The 10364-nt window shown below is 39.2% G+C and overlaps 1 pseudogene; it reads left to right on the top strand.

Annotated features, from left to right (window-relative positions):
* Positions 1-248: 248 nt before the first annotated feature.
* LOC128594383 (60S ribosomal protein L21-like) lies at positions 249-774 on the top strand (annotated as a pseudogene).
* Positions 775-10364: the final 9590 nt, after the last annotated feature.

The following is a 10364-nucleotide window of genomic DNA, read 5'->3' as shown; positions in this document are numbered from 1 at the left end:
AACACAAAAAGTGAAGGCTAAAGTAAACTGTGGACTTCAGTCAATAATACTGTGTTAATATTGGTTCATCATTTTACCACACTAATGTAAGATATTAATGATAGGAAGAACTTTGTATGTGTATGTGTGTGTGTGTGTGTGGGGGGGTATATACAAGAAATTTTTGTACTATGTACTTAGTAAAATCTTTATTAAAAACTCAATACGCCTTCCTTTTGGCCGGAGACGCCATCTTCCAGTAATTCACCAAAATGACAAACACAAAGGGAAAGAGAAGAGACACCTGATACATGTTCTCCAGGCCTTTTAGAAAACATGGAGTTGTTCCTTTGGCCACATATATGTGAATCTACAAGAAAGGTGATATTGTAGATAGACATCAAGGGAATGGGTACTGTTCAAAAAGGCATGCCACACAAATGTTACCATGGCAAAACTGGAAGAGTCTACAATGTTACCCAGCATGCTGTTGGCATTGTTGTAAACAAACAAGTTAAGGGCAAGATCCTCGCGAAGAGGATTAATGTTCGTATTGAGCATATTAAGCACTCTAAGAGCCGAGATAGCTTCCTGAAATGTGTGAAGGAAAATGATCAGAAAAAGAAGGAAGCCAAAGAGAAAGGTACCTGGGTTCAACTGAAGCGCCAGCCTGCGCCACCCAGAGAAGCCCACTTTGTGAGAACTAACGGAAAGGAGCCTGAGCTCCTGGAACCCATTCCCTATGAATTCATGGCATAATAAGCATATAACATAGCACACAGGAGTACTAGTGAACCCATGCTTTTAGGAGCAAGAAACTATTTATTCCCCATGATCATAATATGGCATAATATGTGTACAGCAGGGGCACACAAGATAACCAATAGTCCCCAGGTAACAGTGATACAAGGTGCTGGGACCTATTTCCCACGAATTCAAAAGTCAATCAACACTTTGTCACATTAAATGGAAAGGTGCCTCCCTGAGCTGCTGGAACCTCTTCCCCTATGAATTCATGGCATGGTAGATACAAATAATAGCATAAAAATGTTTCTTGTTCATTCACTACAAGTGTGTGTTTTTTTTTCCCCCCAAAGAAGTATTAAAGCAAATTTTCATGTGTCCAAAAAAAAAAAAACACCTCAATACATTTTTGTCATTAAAAACTCTGCTAAATGTGATAGAAGGAGACATCTTCAGCTTCCTCAAATGCATCTGTAAAAATGTTCTACGATAAACAAAAAAAATTTAGTAATGAATTTTGGAAAAGTTATCAACAAAATTAGGAAAACAAGAAAGGATTCACTATATAACTTTTATTCAACACTGTTCTGGAGATCCAATTAAATAAAATAAGATTAAACAATAATTATAATACTTGAGTTGTATGAGTCTAACCTCTCATTAGTTGTAGATGCTAATTTTGTATATGTAGAACATTTTAGAAAATCTACAAAGTATTCCAACTGATAAGAGAGGTTAATAAGGTTGCTAGAAATAAGATCAATCTAAAAATTAATTATTTTTCTTACATTACTATAATAACCAATCAGAAAATGTAACATGAAATAATGTCCTCCACAAAATAACAGTAAAAGCTTTAATGTACTTAGAAATAAATCTAGCTAAAGATGTTCAGGACTCGTATGGAGAAAGCTGCAACATATTATTGAAAAGTTAGGTACGCGGCACCTGTGGCTCAGTGAGTAGGGCACCGGCCCCATATAATGAGAGTGGCGGGTTCAAACCCAACTCCAGACCAACTGCAACAAAAAAATAGCCAGGCGTTGTGGCGGGCGCCTGTAGTCCCAGCTGCTCGGGAGGCTGAGGCAAGAGAATCACGTAAGCCCAAGAGCTGGAGGTTGCTGTGAGTCCTGTGATGTCATGGCACTCTACGGAGGGAGGTAAAGTGAGACTTTGTCTCCACAAAAAAGAAAAAAAAGAAAGAAAAGTTAGGTACATGTAAACAGAATTCATATGCATGGATGGGAACACAGAAGAAATCAAATATCCCTAAATTAGCTCATAAATGTAAGGCTGGGTGTGGTAGCTCACACCTGTTTTAAAGAGTTGATTTAAAAATCTGTGTGGGGCTGGGCACGGTGGCTCATGCCTGTAATCCTAGTACTCTGGGAGGCTGAGGCAGGTGAATCTCTTGAGCTCAGGAGTTCTAGACCAGCCTGAGCAAGAGTGACACCCCGCCTCTACTAAAAATAGAAAAACTATCCCAGCTAATCAGGAGGCTGAGGCAAGAGGATCTCTTGAACTTAGGAGTTTCAGTTTCTGTGAGTTAAGATGATGCCACAGCATTCTCCCGGAAATTTGTATGGCACACAAAAAGATCAAGAATTAGTCAAGATAAATTTGAGCAATAGTCAAGGTAAATTTCAAGAAATAGGACAAGGTGGGAGGACTTTCTCTCCAAAGATTTATTATAAAGCTATAGTTATTAAGACAGTATGGTTAAACAGGAATGTACGTGTGGACCCAGGGAATACTAGGCTGGAAAATAGCCTCATGCATACATAAAAAGTCGATCTACGACAAAGTTGGCATGGAATTAGAAATTTTGGGGGGAAGAATTTAATAAATGGGCTGGGCACGGTGGCTCACGCCTGTAATCCTAGCACTCTGGGAGGCCGAGGCGGGCGGATCGCCTGAGCTCATGTGTTTAAGACCAGCCTGAGCTGGAGCGACAATCTGTCTTTAAAAAATAAATAAATAAATAAATTATTTAAGATGCTACTTATCTATAGGTGAAAGGTAGACCCCACTTTACACTATATATGAAAATAAATTTAAGGCTGGGTTTGGTGGCTCACACCTGTAATTCTCACACTTTAGGAAGCTGAGGAGGGAGGATTGCTTGAAGCCAAGAGTTCAAGATCAGGCTGGGCAACATAGAGAAACCCTATCTCTACAAAAATGAAAAAGAAAAATTAGGTTGTGAAGCCTGTCTGTAATCCTACCTACTTGGGAGACTGAGGCAGGAGAACTGATTGAGCTCAGGACTTTGAGGTTGCAGTGAATTAGGATCAGGCCACTGTACTCTAGCCTTTAGCAAGACCCTGTCTAAAAAAAAAAAAAAAATGGGTGGCACCTGTGGCTCAGTGAGTAGGACGCTGGCCCCATATACTGAGGGTGGCGGGTTCAAACCCAGCCCTGGCTGAACTGCAATCAAGAGGTAGCCGGGCGTTGTGGCGGGCACCTGTGGTCCCAGCTGCTTGGGAGGCTGAGGCAGGAGAATCGCGAAAGCCCAAGAGCTGGAGGTTGCTGTGAGTCCTGTGACATCATGGCACTCTACCAAGGGCTGTAAAGTGAGACTCTGTCTCTACAAAAAAAAAAAAAAAAGATAAAAATAAAGTTGAAACAAATATTTAAGATATGAAAGTAAAATTTTTAATATCTTTACAAGTTCAAGGATATGAAAAGAATTTCTTTTTTCTTTTTTTAATTGAGACAGAGTCTCATTTTGTCACCCTCTGTAGAGTGCTGTGATGTCATAGTTCACAGCAACCTCAAACTCCTGGGCTCAAGTATTTCTCTTGCCTCAGATTCCCTAGTAGCTGGAACTGCAGGTTGCTGTCACCACATCTGGCTATTTTTGTTATTGTTGTTGTTTAGCAGGCCTGGTCCGGGTTTGAACCCACCAGCCCCTAGTGCGTGTGGCTGGTGCCCTTGAGAGCTATGGGCTCTCAGCCAGAAAAAAATTTCTTGAAATATAAAAATCATAAACTATAAAGAAAAAGATTGATCAGTTTGACTACATTTATATTCAATAAAAGATTTCAGAAGCAAAGTGACAAAATAAGCCAGTGATGGGAGATGATCTACATTTCTATCTGGCATTATTTCCCTTCAGCCTAAAGAATTTCCATAAGCATTTCTTCTAGTGTAAGTCTGCTGGTAACAAATTTTCTCAGTTTTCTTCTATTTGAAAATGTATGTATGTATAAAATATAAAGACAGGGAGAGTCTCACTCTGTCTCCCAGGCTGAAGTGCAGTAGCCTAATCATAACTCACTGTAACCTCTATCTCCTGGGCTAAAGCAATCCTCCCATTTCGGCTTCTCAAGTAGCTGGGACTATAGGTACACACTACCATACCCAGCTAATTTTTTTATTTTTGTAGAGGTAGGGTCTTGCTATGATGCCCAGGCTTTTCTTGAACTCTTGGTTTCAATCAATCCTCTGCCTTACCTCCCAAAATACTTGGATTATAGATGTGAACTACTTACTACACCTGGCCTGAAAATGTCTATATTTTGTCTTCATTCTGAAGAACATTTTTTTGCCAGTTATGAACTATTGAATTGATGGTTTTATTTTTCCTTTTAGCACCTTAATATATTGTTCTGTTTTCTTCTGATCTCCATTATTTCTGATAAGAAGTTAGTGTTAATTTGAAATGATGTTCTTTCATGTGTAATGTATCATTTTTTTCTGGTTGCTTCTAAGGTTTTCTCTTTATCTTTGGGTTTCAGCAATTTGAATCTGATGTGCCTAGGCTTGATTTTCATTATAGTTTTCATGCATTATGGTTTGCACTTCTTTTTGAATCTATAAAGTTTTTGGTCACCAAATTTGGAGAATTTCCCACCATTATTTCCTTTTTTAAATTTTTTGTTCCACTGCTGATGGTCACATTATTTCCTTAAGTATTTTTTCTTATATACAGGGTGTTCATAAAGTTCATGTGCAACTCTCAATAGTTGTCTATTTTAAATTGTACATGAACATTACATATTAATATATTTACAATATATTAATATTTTATTAATATTTATAGCCTTTCTGTGATCACAGTTATGCATGTTAGATCTTTTGCTATTGTCTCCCAGGCCCCTAGGTTCTGTTCATTTTGCTCTTAAGTTTTTTTCCTTTTTGTTCTTCAGATTGGACAATTTCCACTGATTTATTCTTATGTTTACTTGCTATTTCATCTATTTTCTTCATTCTGCTATTAACCCATTCCAAGGCAAACCTTGTATTTTTAAGTTCTAAAATTTCCAATTTTAAAAAATAGTTTCTGTTTCTCTGCTGATATTCCTATCATTACAGTCATTACGATTATATTTTCTTTTACCTCACTGAGCAGAATGAGATGATATAAAATGCTTATCTGATAATTATAACTTCTGGATCATCATGGGTTCCTTTTCTGTTGATTGTCTTTTTTCTTGATAGTGGATCAAATGGATAACACTTTTTTTTTTTTTTTTTGGAGACAGAGTCTCAAGCTGTCGCCCTGGGGCATCACAGTTCACAACCTCAGACTCTTGGGCTTAAGTGATTCTCTAGCCTCAGACTCCCAGGTAGCTGGGACTATAGGCATCTGCCACAATGCTGGCTATTTTTTGTTGTTGCAATTGTCGTTGTTTTAGCAGGCCTGGGCCAGGTTCGAACCCACCAGCCCTGGTGGATGTGGCCAGCACCCTTACCCACTGAGCTAGGGTGCTGCCTCTTGTTTTTTTTTTTTTTAAATATGTTAAGTAAGTTTGGATTGTATCTTGGACATTGTGAATGTTACATTGTGGAGACTCTGCATTCTGTTATTTTCCTCAGAAGAGTGTTAATTTATTTAAAAGCAGGTAAATAATTTAATGGATATAAACTATAAACTAACTCTTGTGTGGCAGCTCAAATCTCAGTTCTTTTATCCCTAGTCAACTTCTTTTATTTATTTATTTATTTATTTTTATTAAATCATAGCTGTGTACATTGATGTGATCATGGGGCATCATACACTTGCTTCATAGACCATTTGACACATTTTCATCACAATGGTTAACATAGCCTTCCTGGCATTATCTCAGTTACTGTGCCAAGACATTTACATTCTACATTTACCAAGTTTTGCAAATACTCCTGTAAGATGCACCGCAGGTATAATCCCACCAATCCCCCTCCCTTTACCCACCACCCCCTCCCTCCTCTCCCTTTCCCACTTCCCCCTATTGTTAGGTTGTAACTGGGTTATAGCTTTCATGTGAAAGCTCCAAATTAGTTTCATAGTAGGGCTGAGTACATTGGGTACTTTTTCTTCCATTCTTGAGATACTTAACTAAGAAGAAGATGTTCCAGCTCCATTCATGTAAACATGAAAGAGGTAAAGTCTCCATCTTTCTTTAAGGCTGCATAATATTCCATGGTGTACATATACCACAATTTATTAATCCATTCGTGGATCGATGGGCACTTGGGCTTCTTCCATGACTTAGCAATTATGAATTGGGCTGCAATAAACATTCTGGTACAAATCTTTGTTATGTTGTGATTTTTGGTCTTCTGGGTATATGCCCAGCAGAGGAATTACAGGATTGAATGGCAGATCTATTTTTAGATCTCTGAGTGTTCTCCATATATCTTTCCAAAAGGAATGTATTAATTTGCATTCCCACCAGCAGTGCAGAAGTGTTCCCTTTTCTCCACATCCATGCCGACATCTCTAGTCTTGAGATTTTGTGATATAGGCTAGTCTCACTGGAGTTAGATGATATCTCAAAGTAGTTTTGATTTGCATTTCTCTGATGATTAAAGATGATGAGCATTTTTTCATATGTCTGAAGGCCGTGCGCCTGTCTTCTTCAGAGAAGTTTCTCTTCAAATCCCTTGCCCAGCCTGCGATGGGATCCCTTGTTTTTTTTCTTGCTAACGTATTTGAGTTCTCAAAGGTTTAATAACCAGAATCCCTAGTCAACTTCTTGTTGTTTGCATTCCCTGCACATGTGTGGTTCAGAGATCCTAGAGATTTAGCCAGAGATACATAGTTAATATCTCCTCCACTGTGGTTCTTTCTTTCTCCTAGTTCCCCCTCACTTTCTGGCAGCTATGATTACTTTTAACTATGTACTATGGTATTTCAGATTAAAAAGGCTGTAAGTATGCTATTGGAATCTTTAGCCCTGTGTGTGGCATCCCTTATAAATAGTGCTCAATCAACATGATTAAGCCAAAATGAAATGTTGATCAAAAAGCATACATTTTAGAAAGATATACAGCATGGTACTAATTACATAAAGTTATATTATAATAAAATTATATGAAACATGCAAAACAATATATGTTGCTTATGGAATTAAACAGTGTGTATATAGCTAAATTTTAACCCTTTCAGTAAAAATTATTTCTTTTCCTTAGTTTAATATTTTTCTTTTTAGTATTTATCATGCTTAATGTACTATACATTTTACTTACATAACCTTGTTTTATCTTCCCCACTTGAATATTAGCCTCATGAAGCAGAGATTTTTGTCTTCTCTGTAGTCATTATCCTCAGTGCCTAGCACAATGTTTGACATGTAATAGGTACTCAATAAACAGTTGCTGAACAAATAAATAACTAGCATAAAAACCCCATAATCTTAGAATAACTTTTTATGGGGGCTTCTTGTGTCTCTAAAATGTTTTATTTGTGAAAGGTAGAATTCTAATGCAATATCACAAAACATTAAGATCTGCTGGGCATTCCACAGCACCACTGTTGATGTCATCTATGATGTCATGAGGGTAGCAGCCATCAATATTGCAGCCCACCAACTGGGCCATCCCCAGGATCTCTTTAATGGTTACAGAGAGTTCTCAGGCTAAAGATCAGTGCCACATTGCTGGCAATGTTGACAATCTCATGAAAAGTGTTATTTCCATTGTGTTTAATGTTTTTCTGTTTCTTTCTGTCTCTCCGTGGTTCCTTGAGGGCTTTGATGATGAGGGTAGGGGCAGAAGGTACCACTTCATTTTGGGTTTTAAAACGGAATTGGGAGAGATTTCTAATGCTGGTGTTTAGTTATCAAGAGACAAAGCAATTATAATTTACTATTAGGAAATTAAAATCTGTTTCATCTAGGATTTGATAGTAGCTAGGATGGTGAGGATAAGGAGGCAGTAGATAGAAAAACGGAGGCCAATTATTCTGTAAGACAATAGGTACAGCTTTTTCCGGATGGAAAAGTTATCCATATTTATAAGCAGGATGGAAAAATCCATTGGAAAGATAGAGACTTAAAATGCCAGGAATAAAGAAGGTAATTAAGAGAGCACATTTTAGAATAAATGGGAGTGCTTATAATTAGAGGCATAATTTAAGAAGAATTGAGCATACCATCTGTCGATGACGAGAGGAACTATCTCTGCAGTAGAAGAAAGAGAAGCATAAAAGGTTGAGACAAACAGGTGGAGACAGAAGGAAAAGTAAGAAAGTTCATATTTGTTTTGTTGAAGTAGTTAAGTCAGGATATATGTTGGAATGGAGAAGCCAGGTAATGGATATGGTGTAAGTTAGTGAATTAACCCAATGAACATGTCAGAGTTGAAGTTGTGAGAGCTTAGGTTGATGATTAGGGTATCAATTACATGAATGCTTTCAGGCTTTGAAGGGTCTAAAGCATTTAGAGCTAACCTTAATAGACTAGGTGTATTTGAGCAGCTTGAACAGTAATGTTAATAGCAGTAGCTGCTTATCTGTCTCAGGGATTGTTCTAGATTCTCATATGTATACTCTTGATAATAAACTATAATGTGACTATGATATGGCCATTTTGCAGGTAAGGAAATGGAGGTACAGAAAAGTTAAGTGACTTGCGTGACATCACACAGCTCAGAAGAGGCAAAGCCGGAATTCAAACCCAGGCTGTCTACCTGCTGAGTCTATGATGTTAGCAACATTATACCCCCTCTCAATGGGCTAATGGGAGGTTTAATTGATGACAAACAGTAGGGTTAGTAAGCAGCCGAAGGGAAAATAGTTTTCCAACACAAATTTTGTTCTTTGTTTCTTGGTGTGTTATCCAAGACACCTTTTATTGGGGGGAGGGTTAATTTTAAATTACTGTTTTCTTTATCAAAGTCTCAAGCTTCCCAGAAATTTCTGAATAAATTACTTTTAATCACACTGATCCTGATATGTTTTTATTCAAGATAAACTCTTCAGTATCCTTCTTATAATCATTTAACATTGACAAAAGAATGGAACTTCTCTTTGGGATGTTGTTTTGGTAATAAACAATGGAAAAGGATCATAACCTCTTTAGCCAGACCAACCTGCCAATCAGAGATTAGTCCAATCATGTATGTGTTCCAATGAGCCAAATCCCTAATACTTCATGAACGTTTCAGCAAATACCATAAAACTTGTCCACTGTGTATGTATCGTAATGGGCAGCATCCCTAGTATTTGTAGACTTTTTTTTTTGGAACTCGGACACATCCTTTCTTACTGTTGTTCACAATATTTTTTTCTTAACTGTCAAAGATTTATTCTGAATATCCGGTATATGTCATACAGAATTTAATATTTTTCCCCTAAATAAGGATCGTTCTTTTATGGTGAGAAAGAAGGACATTTAGTCACCATAGTTATCTGCACTAAAACTCATAGTTGACCCTTGTAGTTCTGCTCCTAAAGCTTTTGCTAAATCAATCTGCTATGACCATTGCCCTTCAGCTTTCATAAATTAAACTATTTGAATGAAGACAGTCATAATGGTTGGCAGTTGTACAGAACTTTCATCTTAAAAGGACTTTCACATCCATTATGCCATTTGATCTGCTCAATAACTCTTGAGGTGACAGGGCAGGTTTTATTGCTCCCCTTTTACTAGGGATACTGAAAGATTGGTCCTTGAGTGAGCGGTCAGCCTGGATCCTGGATTTGGTTCTTTCTGACTTCAAGTCCACGCTGAGAACGTCTCCCCACTCTGTGCGTCTTCCTATGCACAATGCCTCTGCCACTGCCTTCCTTTTCTACTCGCTTCAGTTGCCAGCAGAGGGGCTTCCTAACCAGCCCGTGTTCAGCCTGGATGGTTGCACGGGAGCACACACCTGGTTCTTCCCGTTTCCAGTCTTTCATTTTCCTTTCTGTGGCCCTTCCAGCTTCACCACCCGTGCAAACCTGCACCTTCCTCTAGCTCCAACTTCTAAAGTCTTCTCACAGCCCCCTGGAAGTGGGACCTCCCAAGCCTAATCACCAGAGGGGAGGCGGAGGGCAGGGACCGCAGCACGCCGGGAAGCCAGGCTGAGGTTACCTCTGCGTTTCCTTCCTCGCCGTCCTCAGGAGCATCCTCTGGCCCTCCGGCCCCGGCTCTCTCCAGCCCGCCCCGGATCCGCCTCCCTCTCCTTCCTCCCGAAGGTTGCTACGAAGCGTGGGACGCACCTGTGTCCCTCTCCGGTCACCCGGCTGCGGCACTGGGGGCTGCTCTGCGAGCTGGATTTACAGGCCCTGAGAACGCCAATGGGAGATCCAAATGGTCGGGGACTCCGGCACTTTAAGAGGCTTTTCTCTGGGAAACACCCGTCCCCTCCGAGCGCCTTATGAATGGAAATACTCCTCCCCCGGTCGAGCCCATTTTCCCATTTCACCAGGAGCCGCAGCTTGCTCTCTCCTTTCG

This window comes from Nycticebus coucang, chromosome 9, assembly GCF_027406575.1.
Source record: "Nycticebus coucang isolate mNycCou1 chromosome 9, mNycCou1.pri, whole genome shotgun sequence".
Classification (NCBI taxonomy): Eukaryota; Metazoa; Chordata; class Mammalia; order Primates; family Lorisidae; genus Nycticebus; species Nycticebus coucang.
The sequence above is the reverse complement of the archived record's forward strand: the minus strand, read 5'-3'. Positions and strand labels throughout refer to the sequence as shown.